Here is a 13973-nt window from a genome sequence, read left to right as displayed (position 1 = left end):
TATGGATACGTCTCAAAAAAATTTGCCACGCGACATATATTTTCGCGATGCTATTTATGAACTTGAACAAATTAAAAACACGTTGACATATGCTAAATCATACGTAAATACATACCTCAGAAAAAGTTATATCAATGACATCATAATTGTGTAGCGAATCGCACTAAATATTATCGCATTATTTGTTTTTCTTCGCAACCGTTCCAAAATTATGTCATTACTCAATTATCTCCCCTGAATGCTCTATTTCAGTGGGTATAAGCCGAAGACTGGTTCACTACATATAGAAACAGTCTTCACCGAACACAATTTAGGGGAACATAACCCGTCTTTAATATATTGGCGAATCTCCGATTTCTGTCGAATTTATTTGCTTTGATCTTTTCGATATCTTATAGTAATTATTATCCTGACAAATCACAAACGCTTGTTAAAAAATTATTTGTTTTAAACACTATAGTTGGCATCTCTATTCTTCAAGTATTCTCGCGGTATTTCAATAACGACACCCTACTGTTTATGTATCAGAATTTGTGACGCATTTTCCATTCGCTCTCAGAAAAATGTTTTACGTTTGATCATGAGCAATATTCTGGTAAGTTGTCGTTGTTACCCACCAGAAACACATTTATTCACAAATTTTTAAGATATTCAGATCTAACTTTTTAGTCTTTTAGCTTTAATTTTTAACGTATTTTCACCTCGTCTGCTCGCACTTTACCGATATCCCAAAAGGTTACATATCACTATAAATAGTTTAGGCCTAAAACCACAAAATCCGATACCGTTGGAATTTTCCACAATCTTACGTAAAAAATCTTCCAGATTCGAAATCAACAAAAAACAAGACATTTATAAATTGTCTGCATTATTAATCAAATTTTAAGATATTTGTTGGTTTTCCGTTTTTAGAAGCTGTTCTGCCAAGGCAAGAGCTGGGCATTATACAAGCCATTATATCCAGCAAAACTGACAGTTTTGGTTTACAGCAATCAACAAAGGAGGGATTCCCGAACTATCAAAATTTCCAAGCTATACACACAGTTATTATCTGTGGTGATCTTTATTGGTTCTGTTTGTTTACTTGGATGGAACATGTGTGAACTTTTAAAGAACTTTGACAAGTCTATATATGTCTATCTATAAACAAAAATCAGCTATGGCATAATAAGATCAGATGTGCAAACAATGTCAAAGGGTTGTTAAATTAACAATTTGAAGGCAATTATGCTGAAAAAATATGAAAAGTTTCCACGCACACTTTGTCTGTATATCGACAAGTGTCTGCCGATTATTGTCAAACTAGTAATACAAAACTTACCACAAGTATGTAAAAGCAATAAGTACCAGTGATCATTTTTAGTAAGATAGTGTAATTCTAAACAGTAGCAAATAGCTTGTTTAGTAAATGCATAATGCAATTAATATGATTTCCGTTCTATTGTGTAATTAATAAATTGGTTGTTACTTGCTAATCCATGATACATGTTTTATGGCTAGTGCAAAACCAGCAATGTTAATTTTGTAAAAGGTAATACAATAACACCACTTTGTAATTTCATATACGTAAATATTCTTGAAATGTAGGTTGATGAGTTTTACTTATTTTGTAACTATTATTTTATGTGCAAATAAATGATGTGAAGTGTTTTGTATATCCACACAATACTACATATCTTTTTATATATGTACTGTATTATGTGTTATTTGAATGTTTAAATACAAAACTATGGATGATATAACATGATGCATTCTAATATTTGCATTCAAATTGTAACTATAGAGCTAAGTGTATGCAGTTTAGACTGTGATTTTAGAATTGCTACAAAATGGCTAGTTTTTTAGTGGCGACACAATTTAAACTATTCAACAATAGTTTGCGTAAGAAAATCAGAAACCTGCAAGATACCTGTATTTATTAAATATTTTAATTGCGAAACAAGTATGTTGTTATGCTGTTACACATAATTATACATTGATAATAAATAAGAAGACAATTAGTGGTGTTAACGTTTCCCAACAGTAGAAATCATTCTTCTGATGAAGTCAGTGGTATACAGACGAAAGCTCCAGGTATGATTTTCAATACGAAGTGTGTGTTATTTGGCAGTCTAAAACTTATTGGATTAAAAAAAATCCTGTCAAATTTGTCAATCAAAATTGATTTGACACATCACATGTACTGTATGCTAGATGCAACTGCTTAAGCAAGCTGTCAAGAACGGCCACCGGAAAAACTTTGCGAAACCGAAATTTCGCAAACTTAAGTACCCTTTTTCTTAAAGATTTGCTACTTTGAGACATAGTATGCGATAAAAGTCTTATCGTTGATTAATAATTGGTTATTTTCACTCAAAAAACGCGTTTTCTTCACTATGAAATTTATAAGCAAAGTTGGGGTTCCCATGGGATTTTTGCATTTTCCCATGGGATTTTCGATTTTCCCATGGGATTTTTTCTCCCATGGGATTTTTTTTCTCCCATAATTTGCAAATGGGAGAAAAATCCCATGGGATTTTGAACATTTAAAAAAACGTGTTTTATTTGCGTTTGCAAGTATTTTAACGTTATTTAAGGACTGTATATTGGTTTTATGCCAATTATATATAAAAATATTTAGTAATAAAAAAATCCCATTTTAAAATGGGAGAAAAAAATCCCATGGGATTTTTTTCTTATTTTGAGAGATTTATTCATGAAACTTTCAGAAACATCATATTTTATGAAATGATGAACAACTACGATATTTTAATGCGTTTAGTCGTGTTTAAAAAAAAACAAAAAATCCCATGGGATTTTTAAATCCCATGGGATTTTTAAATCCCATGGGATTTTTAAATCCCATGGGATTTTTTCTCCCATGGGATTTTTTTTTCCAATGGGATTTTTTCAGTTTCGTAAGCCGAATAAGTTTCTTAATGCGAAAAACAACAATAAAGGAAATAATAATTATAATTTTGAATAATAAATTGAATAATATAAATAACATGAATATTTTTAAAATGAGTTACAATTAAAGGTTTATGCTAGTAGAACTTATCATTTCTTGTTCGAGCAGATGGTTGAGTCCAATTGGTGAGTATGCCAGCTTAGAACCAGTATAAATGCATCGCAGACAGACAACGCTGTCATACTGTACACACCTCTGAGTAACAATCTTTATTGCATTTCATTTTGCAACAGAAAATGAACTCCGTAGTATAATTGATCTTATATATGCCCTCTGCTTTTGAAAGCGTGCAACACATTAACATAACAATAAGTCCATGCCAAAAACTATGTGCAAATTCCATTCAAAGCTATATACACATTATAAAGGTCAGATGACCCGCGTCATGCGAAAATGGGTCTTATGTCATATGCGGCCGAAGTTGGTCCATCCTAGCTTGTCCAACCGCGCAGTCTGGTCAGGTACTACGCTGACTGATATATAAAGTCAAGCCATGATTCGTGGTCTCATATCCTAACTCGGTAGCTCCTGTGCGAAACTTTCACCGGAAACGACGGCACCGAGACGGGCGCTCGAACTTTGCGGATGCGCGTTATATGTTATATATAATAGCGCGATGTGTTTTTTCTTGCCTCAAATTAGTAAGCCCAATCAGCGTTTTATTGTGTTTTTTGCTTCTACTATTAACAAGAACTTCAACTGATACGAACATGAATTTTATTTTAATATGTTTATTTAATGCTCGGAAAACTCATTGTATATTTAGACTACTACTTATAAAACAAAGTCGGGTTTTCGGCATAAAAATTGTTATTCCAAACCAGATTTTACGCACTTTACTGTACAAAATACCGTTAGGGCCACCGTGGTTACTCATTAAAATCCAGAGGGCGAGAATGCGAGAACGCGAAAGTACGATGACGACAGTGCGACAATACGATGGCGACAATGCGTTCGTACGATTGCGAAAACGCGCTAGTACGATGACGACAATGCGACAGTGCGACAATACAATGGCGGCAGTGCGATAGTACGGGGGCGACAATGCGATAGTCATATCGTACTGTCGCCGTGGTATCATCGCAATGTCGCCATCGTTCTATCGCATTGTCGCCATCGTATTGTCGCACTGTCGCCATCTCATTTTCGAATTGCCGCCATCATACTATCGCGTTATCGCATTGGCACCATCGTACTATCGCACTGTCGGCTATCGCCATCGTATTGTCGCACTGTCGTCATCGTATTTTCGCACTGTCGTCATCGTATTATCGCACTATAGAACTGTAGTATTGTCGCCATCGTACTATCTCACTGTCGCCATCGTATTGTCGCACTGTCGTCATCGCACTGTCTGATTGTCGTCATCGTATTATCGCGTTCTCGCATTGTCGCCATCGTACTATCGCATTGTCGCCATCGTATTGTCACCCTGTCATCATCGTATTGTCACATTGTCGCCATCGTACTATCGCGTTCTCGCGTTCTCGCCCTCTGGATTGTAATGTGTAACCACGATGGCACTAACGGTATTCCGTAATACTGCTAAAGCACAGTATGATTAGGTCACTCCCAATGCTCAAATCTCTATGTCTATTTTAGTAACAACACATGTCTATGGAAGGATATTTAGGTAAAAGTTACATCATTCGTGGTGAATATTTACATTATGACCGATGCTTATTCTAATTTGCTTTATGACAATTCCAACATGCTTGTTGTCTATTCGTTTATACTTGATGATTGCTGCAACATTACATCATTCATGAATAATATTTACATTGTGCGTGATGTTTATTCTAACATGCTTCATGACAGTTCCAACATGCTTGTTCTCTATCGGTTATACTTGATGATTGTTTCAACATGCTTGGTGACTATCCAATGTTTGTGTGTTCATTATTCCTGAAACCAGTCATAATCGGTTTTGCCACTAAGCGTCATTAACAACGGCAGTTAGCAACAGGCAGTAAGCAGAATGCAAGTTACTAAATTATGACATCAGGTGGCGCGCGTTTATTTTCCGTATGTTGAATAAATTACTTTTCGGAAAAAAAAGCGAAAACATCCGAATCATTTTGACTAGTAAACTGAATAAGCTGAATTAGTTCCCTTCGTTATATAATCTCCATTAAACTAAATACGTTCATTATTGCCATGAAGACCAGTAAGTTTACACAATGAATTGACTGCCGTGAATGTTTTTGATATTTGTAAGATGCAATTGGCACTCAAGAAATTATACATGCATTTTATTCAGAACATAACGGGGCTGATGTGTTGGAATTGTGGCCCTTCCCTAGTCCAAATAATTACAGTAGACGTAATCTACCGATGTGCATTGCATATCGACCTCATATTTATAAAGTAGCCCAAACCCCCATTGCCACAGACCTGTGCGTGAAACTTTCAGATTTCTCTAGTCTGTTTACCATGCTATAATTACAATTTCTATAAACACATATTTATCATTTTATGACTATATAATGTCTGTGGTATACAGAGAAACCTGAAAGTTACAAGTACTCGTGTCTAGTACTGTACAACTATTGTACTCCTCGTTGAGAAAACAACTACTTCATCTACATGTATTAAACTATCATAAAACATAATTTTCAATCAAGTTGGAAAAAATCAATAAATAAATGTCATATAAACAGGTTTGTCATGAACGTTGACGTCGCTCTTGGTTACCAGAAAAATTCCCACGCACGGATTTCAACCGTCATTGTTTACAATCAATTAAATGCATAAGTACTTGAATTTGTATAGTGTTTTTTTAAAAGTGTCCAGCTACAGGTGGTTAGCGTGTGGCTATAATACTAGTTAGTGAAAACATATTTTGGAATGATAAGTAATCATATTATAACGAAAAATCAACTTTTCTTAAAAAAAATAAGTTAAATATATATTCAACAAGGTATCCAACTCGAAATCATCCGAAAACGGGATGCATCGTTTTAAACAGCCATTACTTCATCAATTTTGCAGCGATTTTCACGATCTTGGTCTTATTCAACGCAGAAATAAATTTCCTTTCTGGAAATGTATATGTCTTGCAATATTTTTACAAATACTGGGTCAACTTTTAAAAAATAACACGATACACAACTCGCGTGACCCAGCTGTGATCGATCAGACAGTATTCATGACTGAAATCTTCACGGGGAAATGGGCATTTTCCCTGCAAAGTTCACGAACCTCGATACCATAATTCAATAAAACGTATGAAAAAAAAAACATTCTTACCGTGCTTGCCGTAGAATTATGCATCAAAACTAACTGTCCAGCGCATTTTCAAACCTTTGTTTACATACATTTCAACCAACTGACATTTTAAACACAAGGGTGATTTCATTGCTCCAATGCGGAGTTGTGTCCTTACAACTGGAGATTTCATTCATAAATACGGTCTGATCGATAACAACTGGGTCAAGCGAATTATGTATAGCTTTATTTCTTAAAATTTGACCCAGCATGTGTAGAAATATAACAATATATATACATTTCCTAAAAGGAAATTCATTTCTGCGTTGAATAAGACCGGGTCATGAAAATCGCTGCAAAATTAATTTAGTAATGGCTGCTCAAAACGATGCACCCCGTTTTCGGATGATTTCGAGTTGGATACCTTGTTATATATAAAACGGTAGTGATTTTTTTTTTATAGAAAATTTGATTTTTCGTTTTGATATGATTATTTATCATTCAAAAAGATGTTTTCACTAATTATTATCATAGCCACACGCTAACCACCTGTGTGTCCAGCACGTGTGCCGGGAGAACAGGGCTTAATGTATTTTTTGTTAAGCTCTATAATATTTATATCCAATCTGTATGAAAAAATGTCGGTGAACATTATTCCGGTGTTAATTTTTGAAAATATTGAGGCATTCGTTAATTATGGATCTAAAACGGAACATTAATCCGCAAAAAAAACACCGGGCATATTGCATATTAGATCGGACACATGAAATTATTTCGAAAGAAAGCAATAAGAGTTTCAATTCTACAAGAGTAAGTATCGCTGTGCACGATTACGCTCTTACTGCTCGTATATATTTGACTCTTGGCAAATACCTAGTGTTTTATTTTGCTTAATCTAAATTGTGTCATGCATCTATATGTACTTAAAGCAGCATGACCAACAGCTCTTTCATATGTGAAAGAGATTGACACGAAATACCTACCCATCTATAATAAAGTTTATATGTGCACTTCAATATTATAGTTTTAAAGCATTTTATGTGGTGCAATATAAAAGTACTCTAGTAAATTTGAAATTATGTAATCGATTTCCTCTCAACATACATGCAAAGTTCCAGATAACTTTTTCAGCAAAATCTTGGTTTACACTCTATAATAATCCAGCCTTAAAGTCTATTATTAATTCTTTTTTTTCATGTAAATATAATTTTTGGCACATCCGCATTTAGGTTTATAGTCTAAGAAGAGCTAATGACAATTGCCGGTTTACAGCAGACTTTTTGCGATAAAAGGACCAGATAATGGAAAACGTTCGGCTTTTCGACTGTTGTAAAGATGGTCTGTTATTCATAATAACGTTAAAGTGCTGTTGATTTCATAATTGTAATGAGGGCCTAGACGAGTGGGAACTCATTGATAAAATGTTTACATTATATGCATTGATATTGAGTTTTACGCATGATCACACATTTTGAATTCTTATTTTATTTTTCCAATGTGTAACCGTACGCACAGAATTTAAGTCTACTTTTTTACTAAATTTAATTCAATTTTTTACGACTTTAAGCGTCTTATCTGGAGCTCTGCATACATGCATTAGTAGCATATATTGAAATATATCCATAGACTTTCTTTGGTTATTGAAGGTAAATTACTGTACAAAAAATATGGTTAGTCATTAACCAAAAAAAAGTTAAGTCTACAAACACGCGGTTAATTTCGGTTCAGTAGCAAATATCTTACAAAGGTGCGCAACTTCTCCTATAACATAAAATTTCCGTTATACGCCGTAAATTTCCGTAGTCCTCCGTAGCATTTCGGAATGACTGTCAATTGACATCATTGTATCATGCATGATAGTATGTTGCTTTGTGCTTGGGTGAAACTCACATCTTACCATCGCGTTAATTTATTAAACGCATTAATATTTGATTTCATTATGCACTGCGCCTATTGCACAAGTCTCTCTGCACAAACCAACATACACATATGCAGCATGCAATTAACGAACAAGAATGTTGCATCTGTACACATGCATGATACCATTAAGCAGAATGTAAATAGACATTGGACATCAGGCAAGATGTAAGTGTCATCAAGCATGAAAAGGTGTCTACATATTAATTGAAAGTACCATCAAGAATCATGACACAGTCACAAAGAAGGATGTAATTTTTACCTAAATACCCTTCCATATTTGTCGGCACTGTGTGTTTGCTTAATTTCACTGAAGAACGTCTACTGGTAAATCTTACAAAAAAAGTGATAAATAAGACTGAGTAGCAATTTTTTCGGCGTTGCTGTTTAACGTCAAATTTGGCCTTTCAACGAACTTCTTAAAAGCCCATTGAACTTTAATGAAGAAGTTTCCCGCTTGTAGGTCCGAATGAATTAAATCAAATTTTGCAATTGGCAATTTGATAGAAATCCCCATAAAACATTGCACATAGCTTTCTGAAATAAACAGGCCACATTGAACGCATTCACGATATCCAACAGCTCGCTTTGCAAAGACCTATCTAGTGTTTCTTGGCCGTGTAAGATCTATAATTAGAACATCGTCACCTAAACATCTACTAATAGAAGAGCATATTTTGGGGAAACAAATTCAATAAGAGTACAAAACGTCCACGATCAATAATGTGTAGTTTGTTAAAGATATCACGGCAGTAAAAACATAGCACTTTAAAGAGACCACAATCTGGTACATTTGGTCAATTGTTGCGTCCGTGGCGGACAATACATTTTTAAAAAGAAAGCGTACAAAAAAGCAAACACAAAGTTCTTCGTAAGCTTGTTTTAATCTTAAAAACACATAATCGACAGTCATTCCAGTCAAATACAATACTAACAGTCAGCACTCTAGAGATCAAAAGTGCGGATATAAATATTTAATTCAGGGATATCAAGTGTATCAAGTTCGAATTCCGGAAAAAATAGCCGGTAGTCTGGGGCATTAGGTCCCTTACAGGGATAAAAGGTAAATCCAAGCCCGAGCCGTAGCTAACTGATTTATTGTAGTCATTCTAGTTGCAATTTCTGGTGAGTACAATGCGGAATATTACGGATATTTGCAACATGTCGAAGATTTTCGGAAAGTAGCGAAGAGGTTTTCGTCAGTTAATATTCATGTCCGTGCCGGCCGCTAACTTATCAGAATCAATAAAAAAGAACCAGAAAAAATCGGTACCGATCGCAAATTTCCGGAATTCCGATAAAGCATCAACATAATTTGTTCTCAAATGATCGCGTACTCGAACGAATCTGTCCCTACGCCTCAAACTCCCTTTAAATCTCATCGGACGTACATTGATCTCAAAATCTATCCTTGACGACTCAAATCATATTTCCTGAATAGTTTGGCCTATTGACGTCCCTGTAATTATAACAATGGTCTTTTGGATAAACACCGCTAAGTTGTTGCAATATAATAACCGTTTAAAATAGTTACCGGTTTTCATTTAATAAAATGAGTAAGTCATATTCGAGATTTCAGCGATTGCCAATATTTTGCTTTTGTTTCTCATAAGCATATGGTGCTTGGTATCTGCTATTGACTCCTATGTAGATTGCAAATATTACATAACCCTTACAGCGGCCGAGCGCAGATATCTGCATTTGGCCGCTAAAAAGAAAAATCTTTGCGCATTAATTTAATTCAAATCTCATTATCATAATCAAAATCATCATCATCGTCGTCGTCGTCACTACTACCACCACCACCATCATCATCATCATCATCATCTTCTTCTTCTTCTTCTTCTTCTTCTTCTTCTTCCTCCTCCTCCTCAACATCATCATTAACAACAACAGCAACACCAACTTAACATCATCATCAAACAACAATAAACATCGGTAGCATACAATGTGCTTCATCAACCATACATAATTATATGCGTTAAAACACCATAATAGAACAGCATGAATGAAGCTGTCTATTACTCTTTTATATTTCCTATACCAATATTTTTTTTTCGTTAATTGAAGGACTAGTTGAAATCTTCTATAAAAGCCCTCCCACCCCACCCAAAAAAAATAAAAAAAATAAAAATAAAACATAATAATAATAACCCTAGCAAACAACAATAAACATAGGTTAGTTAGTATACACTGTGCTTTAGCAACCATGCATAATGAATGTTTATGACTTCGGACCGTTGTGATCAAATTTAAAAAAGCAAGATGGTATGTATGCGGGGTATCCGGAGAAGCGCCCCCCGGAGAACTGCCCCCCCGGAGAACTGCCCCCTTATTTTAAAGGTGGCGGAGAGGTGCCCCCCCATCAAATCGGTAGGGGCGGAGAACTGCCCCCCTGTCAGAATTTAGTAGGCGGATATCTGCCCCCCATCAAATCTGTCGGGGCGGAGAACTGCCCCCCCCCCCCCCCCCGGTGTCATATTAGTTATTAGTTACGTAGTGAAAACAATACTTAAGGGTAATTTTACGTTATCGCCGTACACATTTTATCCGGTAACAATTTAATTTCAGTACAAGTATATTACCATTTATCGAACTAAATAACACAAATTGTCTAGAGGCATGTGATAATACTGTTTAAGGCCCTTGGTACGCATCTGCACCACTCACTATACATGAATGCCATGTAAAAGTCGTGTTTTAATAAGAGCGCGAAACATGGTCGAGATCCACACAGGAAACGCGTGCGTGTTAATACTGGCCATGTGTCGCAACTAAATATAGACGTGCAACTCAGTACTTATTGAGAAAAAGTTACATCGGAATTAAAGGGGCCTTTTCACAGATTTTGGCATTTTTTTAACTTATTCATTAAATGCTTTATATTGATAAATGTAAACATTGGATCGTAAAAGCTCCAGTAAAAAATCAAGAAAAAAAATAAAAAAAGGAAAAGAACATTGCCCGGAGCAGGTTTCGAACCAGTGACCCCTGGAGTCCTGCCAGAGTCCTGAAGTAAAAACGCTTTAGCCTACTGAGCTATTCCGCCGAGTACACATTCTCGACGTATTTTATACCTTATATAAGCAATCTTCGTAGTTTCACAAAATTTAACGACAAAAACAGAACTCTCCAAATTATTCAATCGTTTCGCGTTGCAACGCTTTATATTTTTTAGGTTTTAAAATCGTCAAAAGATGCATATAATGGCTATATTAGAGCATGGTTAATGTTCAGTATAACTGTTTCCTCACAAATATCATAACTTAAACGAAAACTTACGAATCTGAAACAACTTTTTTCAATTTTGTCAATTTACCAAAGCGTGAAAAGATCTCTTTAATTTACATTATAAAGATAGTATTGACCCATGGAAAAAAAACGTAAATTTACGTATAAAAAAGTAAATTAATAGGCAAAGCAAAGGCAATAATTTAGCTGACTTGAAGAAAAAAGTGAAGTGAAGTCGAATTCATAATCAATTTATTTATGTTGTTTAGTAAATTCATGTGACATACAAAATAACATACATAAATACACACATTACGGCAACAGTTTGCATTTTGAGCAGATCATGTCGACATGCCAAACAAACAAAATCGGTAACAGTTGCTTTAATTAGCAGCTAATAAGGCAGGCAGAGAACTTGTTACCGTTAACGATAAGCACCGCGATCTTTTAATTGGTAGACCGGACCGACCTTAATTGTTAAGAACTTGTTAGCTTTGAATAAAGCCGCATATTGAATAAAGCCGCATATTGAATAAAGCCGCATACGGGTTTATTATATTGAACCGTCCAAATCCGTAATTGGCGAAAACAAACAAATAAATTATTGTTTTCAGCTTGCATAAGGATTGATTAAATTGCATGCTAATTGTTTGTTTTAATTAAGGGGAAAATATCAAATAATTCAGCCGCGAAAACTTTTTATTAGCAAAAAGTGATTTGTTTTTCTTTGTTCACATAGACGAAAATCACGTGATTATCAAGATGGCGACGTCCATGCCGAGGCAGGTATTTTTTTTTGCAGTTTTATAACTTTTATTACTTGTACAACTTTATATTATTTTGAAATTTCACTCAATTTCCAGACATAATAGCAAGAAAGTTACTGGCGTTATTGTCATTTAATACTCGCTTTATATATCGCCGCGAAACTTCTTTAATTAGGGGGCACTTCTCCGGGTCATCAATTCTGACAGGGGGGCAGTTCTCCGCCCCTTATTAATCAGCAGGGGGGCAGTTCTCCGCCCTATAAAAAACAGTGAGGGGGCAGTTCTCCGCCCAGTGAAAAATCTTTGGGGGGGCAGTTCTCCGGGGGGGGCACTTCTCCTAGAGCCTGTATGCGGCACACAACACATAGATAATTATAGTTTTATACCTTAAACGTAGTTCATCAAAATAAAGATAAGTTATTATCTATGTAATACTTAAATTAGGTTTATAACGTATGCATATTTGTCTAAAACTTGTGAAATGTGATTCGTAAGCCGACGACAACATTATCATTCGGACCCTTCTCCCCACCTAACAATCGAGATTAAACACCTGTGGAGATCCCGATCTTATCAATGAATAAACCGGTTCAATGATGTCAAGTCAAATAAAACATACCATTACTATCCAAATAAATATCTATCAAAAAATGTAAATTGATATACCTACTTAACTAAAACTAAACTTAAACGATTAGCAAGAAAAATATATAAAGAAGAAGCAGGCAAAGTAGACAAATTAATTGTAACATATGTTTTCTCAGTCTCCCACTGTTGAACAATATAAATAGTATTTATCGCCACCCCAAAAGGGATCTTTATCACACGTTTGGCTCAACTAATATATAATCGTGACAGGACAAACTGTCAACAAATACCTTGTTAATGTTTTATACATAACTCCAATCAAAGGTCAACTTCCAAGGAAACTGCGGCATGTTAAAACTGTTGATTATGACAAAATGTTGTTTAGTACAAATCAGTACAATAGCGTCTGTTATGTGGCCTATACTAATCCAGTTAAATAAAACTTTAATCGCAGAAAAGTTTAGATTCTTTACACCTTTAAAGGGGCCTTTTCACAGATTTTGGCATTTTTTTAACTTATTCATTAAATGCTTTATATTGATAAATGTAAACATTGGATCCATAAAGCTCCAGTAAAAAATCAAGAAAAAAAAAAAAAAGGAAATGTACATTGCCCGGAGCAGGGTTCGAACCAGTGACCCCTGGAGTCCTGGCAGAGTCCTGTAGTATAAACGCTTATGCCTACTGAGCTATTCCGCCGAGTACACATTCTCGACGTATTTTATACCTTATATAAGCAATCTTCGTAGTTTCATCAACAAAAATTTAACGACAAAAACAGAACTCTCCAAATTATTCAATCGTTTCGCGTTGCAACGCTGTATAATTTTTAGGTTTTAAATCGTCAAAAGATGCATATAATGGCTATATTAGAGCATGGTTAATGTTCAGTATTAATGTTTCCCTCACAAATATCATAACTAAAACGAAAACTTACGAATCTGAATCAACTTTTTTTCAATTTTGTCAATTTACCAAAGCGTGAAAAGATCCCTTTAAGAAAATATATAAAACAGTTCTTTCCTGTTTTAACAAAATGATACATTTAAAAATAAATTATGAAGCATCGCTAGCAATATTAGAAAGAGAAGTAGAAGGAGAATTATTATCAATAGTAGCAGTAGCAGCAGCAGCAGCAGTAGCAGCAGTAGCAGTAGCAGAATCAGTAGCAGTAGCAGTAGCAGTAGCAGCAGCAGCAGCAGTAGCACTAGCAGTAGCAGTAGAAGTAGCACTAGCAGTAGCCGTATCAGTAGCAGTAACAGTAGCAGCAGCAACAGCAGCAGAAGCAGCAGCAGCAGCAGTAGCAGTAGCAC

The 13973-nt window shown here is 35.2% G+C and overlaps 1 pseudogene; it reads left to right on the top strand.

Moving 5' to 3' along the window:
* The window catches only part of LOC127872635 (glyoxylate reductase/hydroxypyruvate reductase-like), a 43945-nt pseudogene that overhangs the window by 323 nt on the left and 29649 nt on the right, over positions 1–13973 (top strand).

Source organism: Dreissena polymorpha, chromosome 3 (assembly GCF_020536995.1).
Source record: "Dreissena polymorpha isolate Duluth1 chromosome 3, UMN_Dpol_1.0, whole genome shotgun sequence".
Classification (NCBI taxonomy): Eukaryota; Metazoa; Mollusca; class Bivalvia; order Myida; family Dreissenidae; genus Dreissena; species Dreissena polymorpha.
This window is presented reverse-complemented; position numbering and strand designations above follow the sequence as displayed.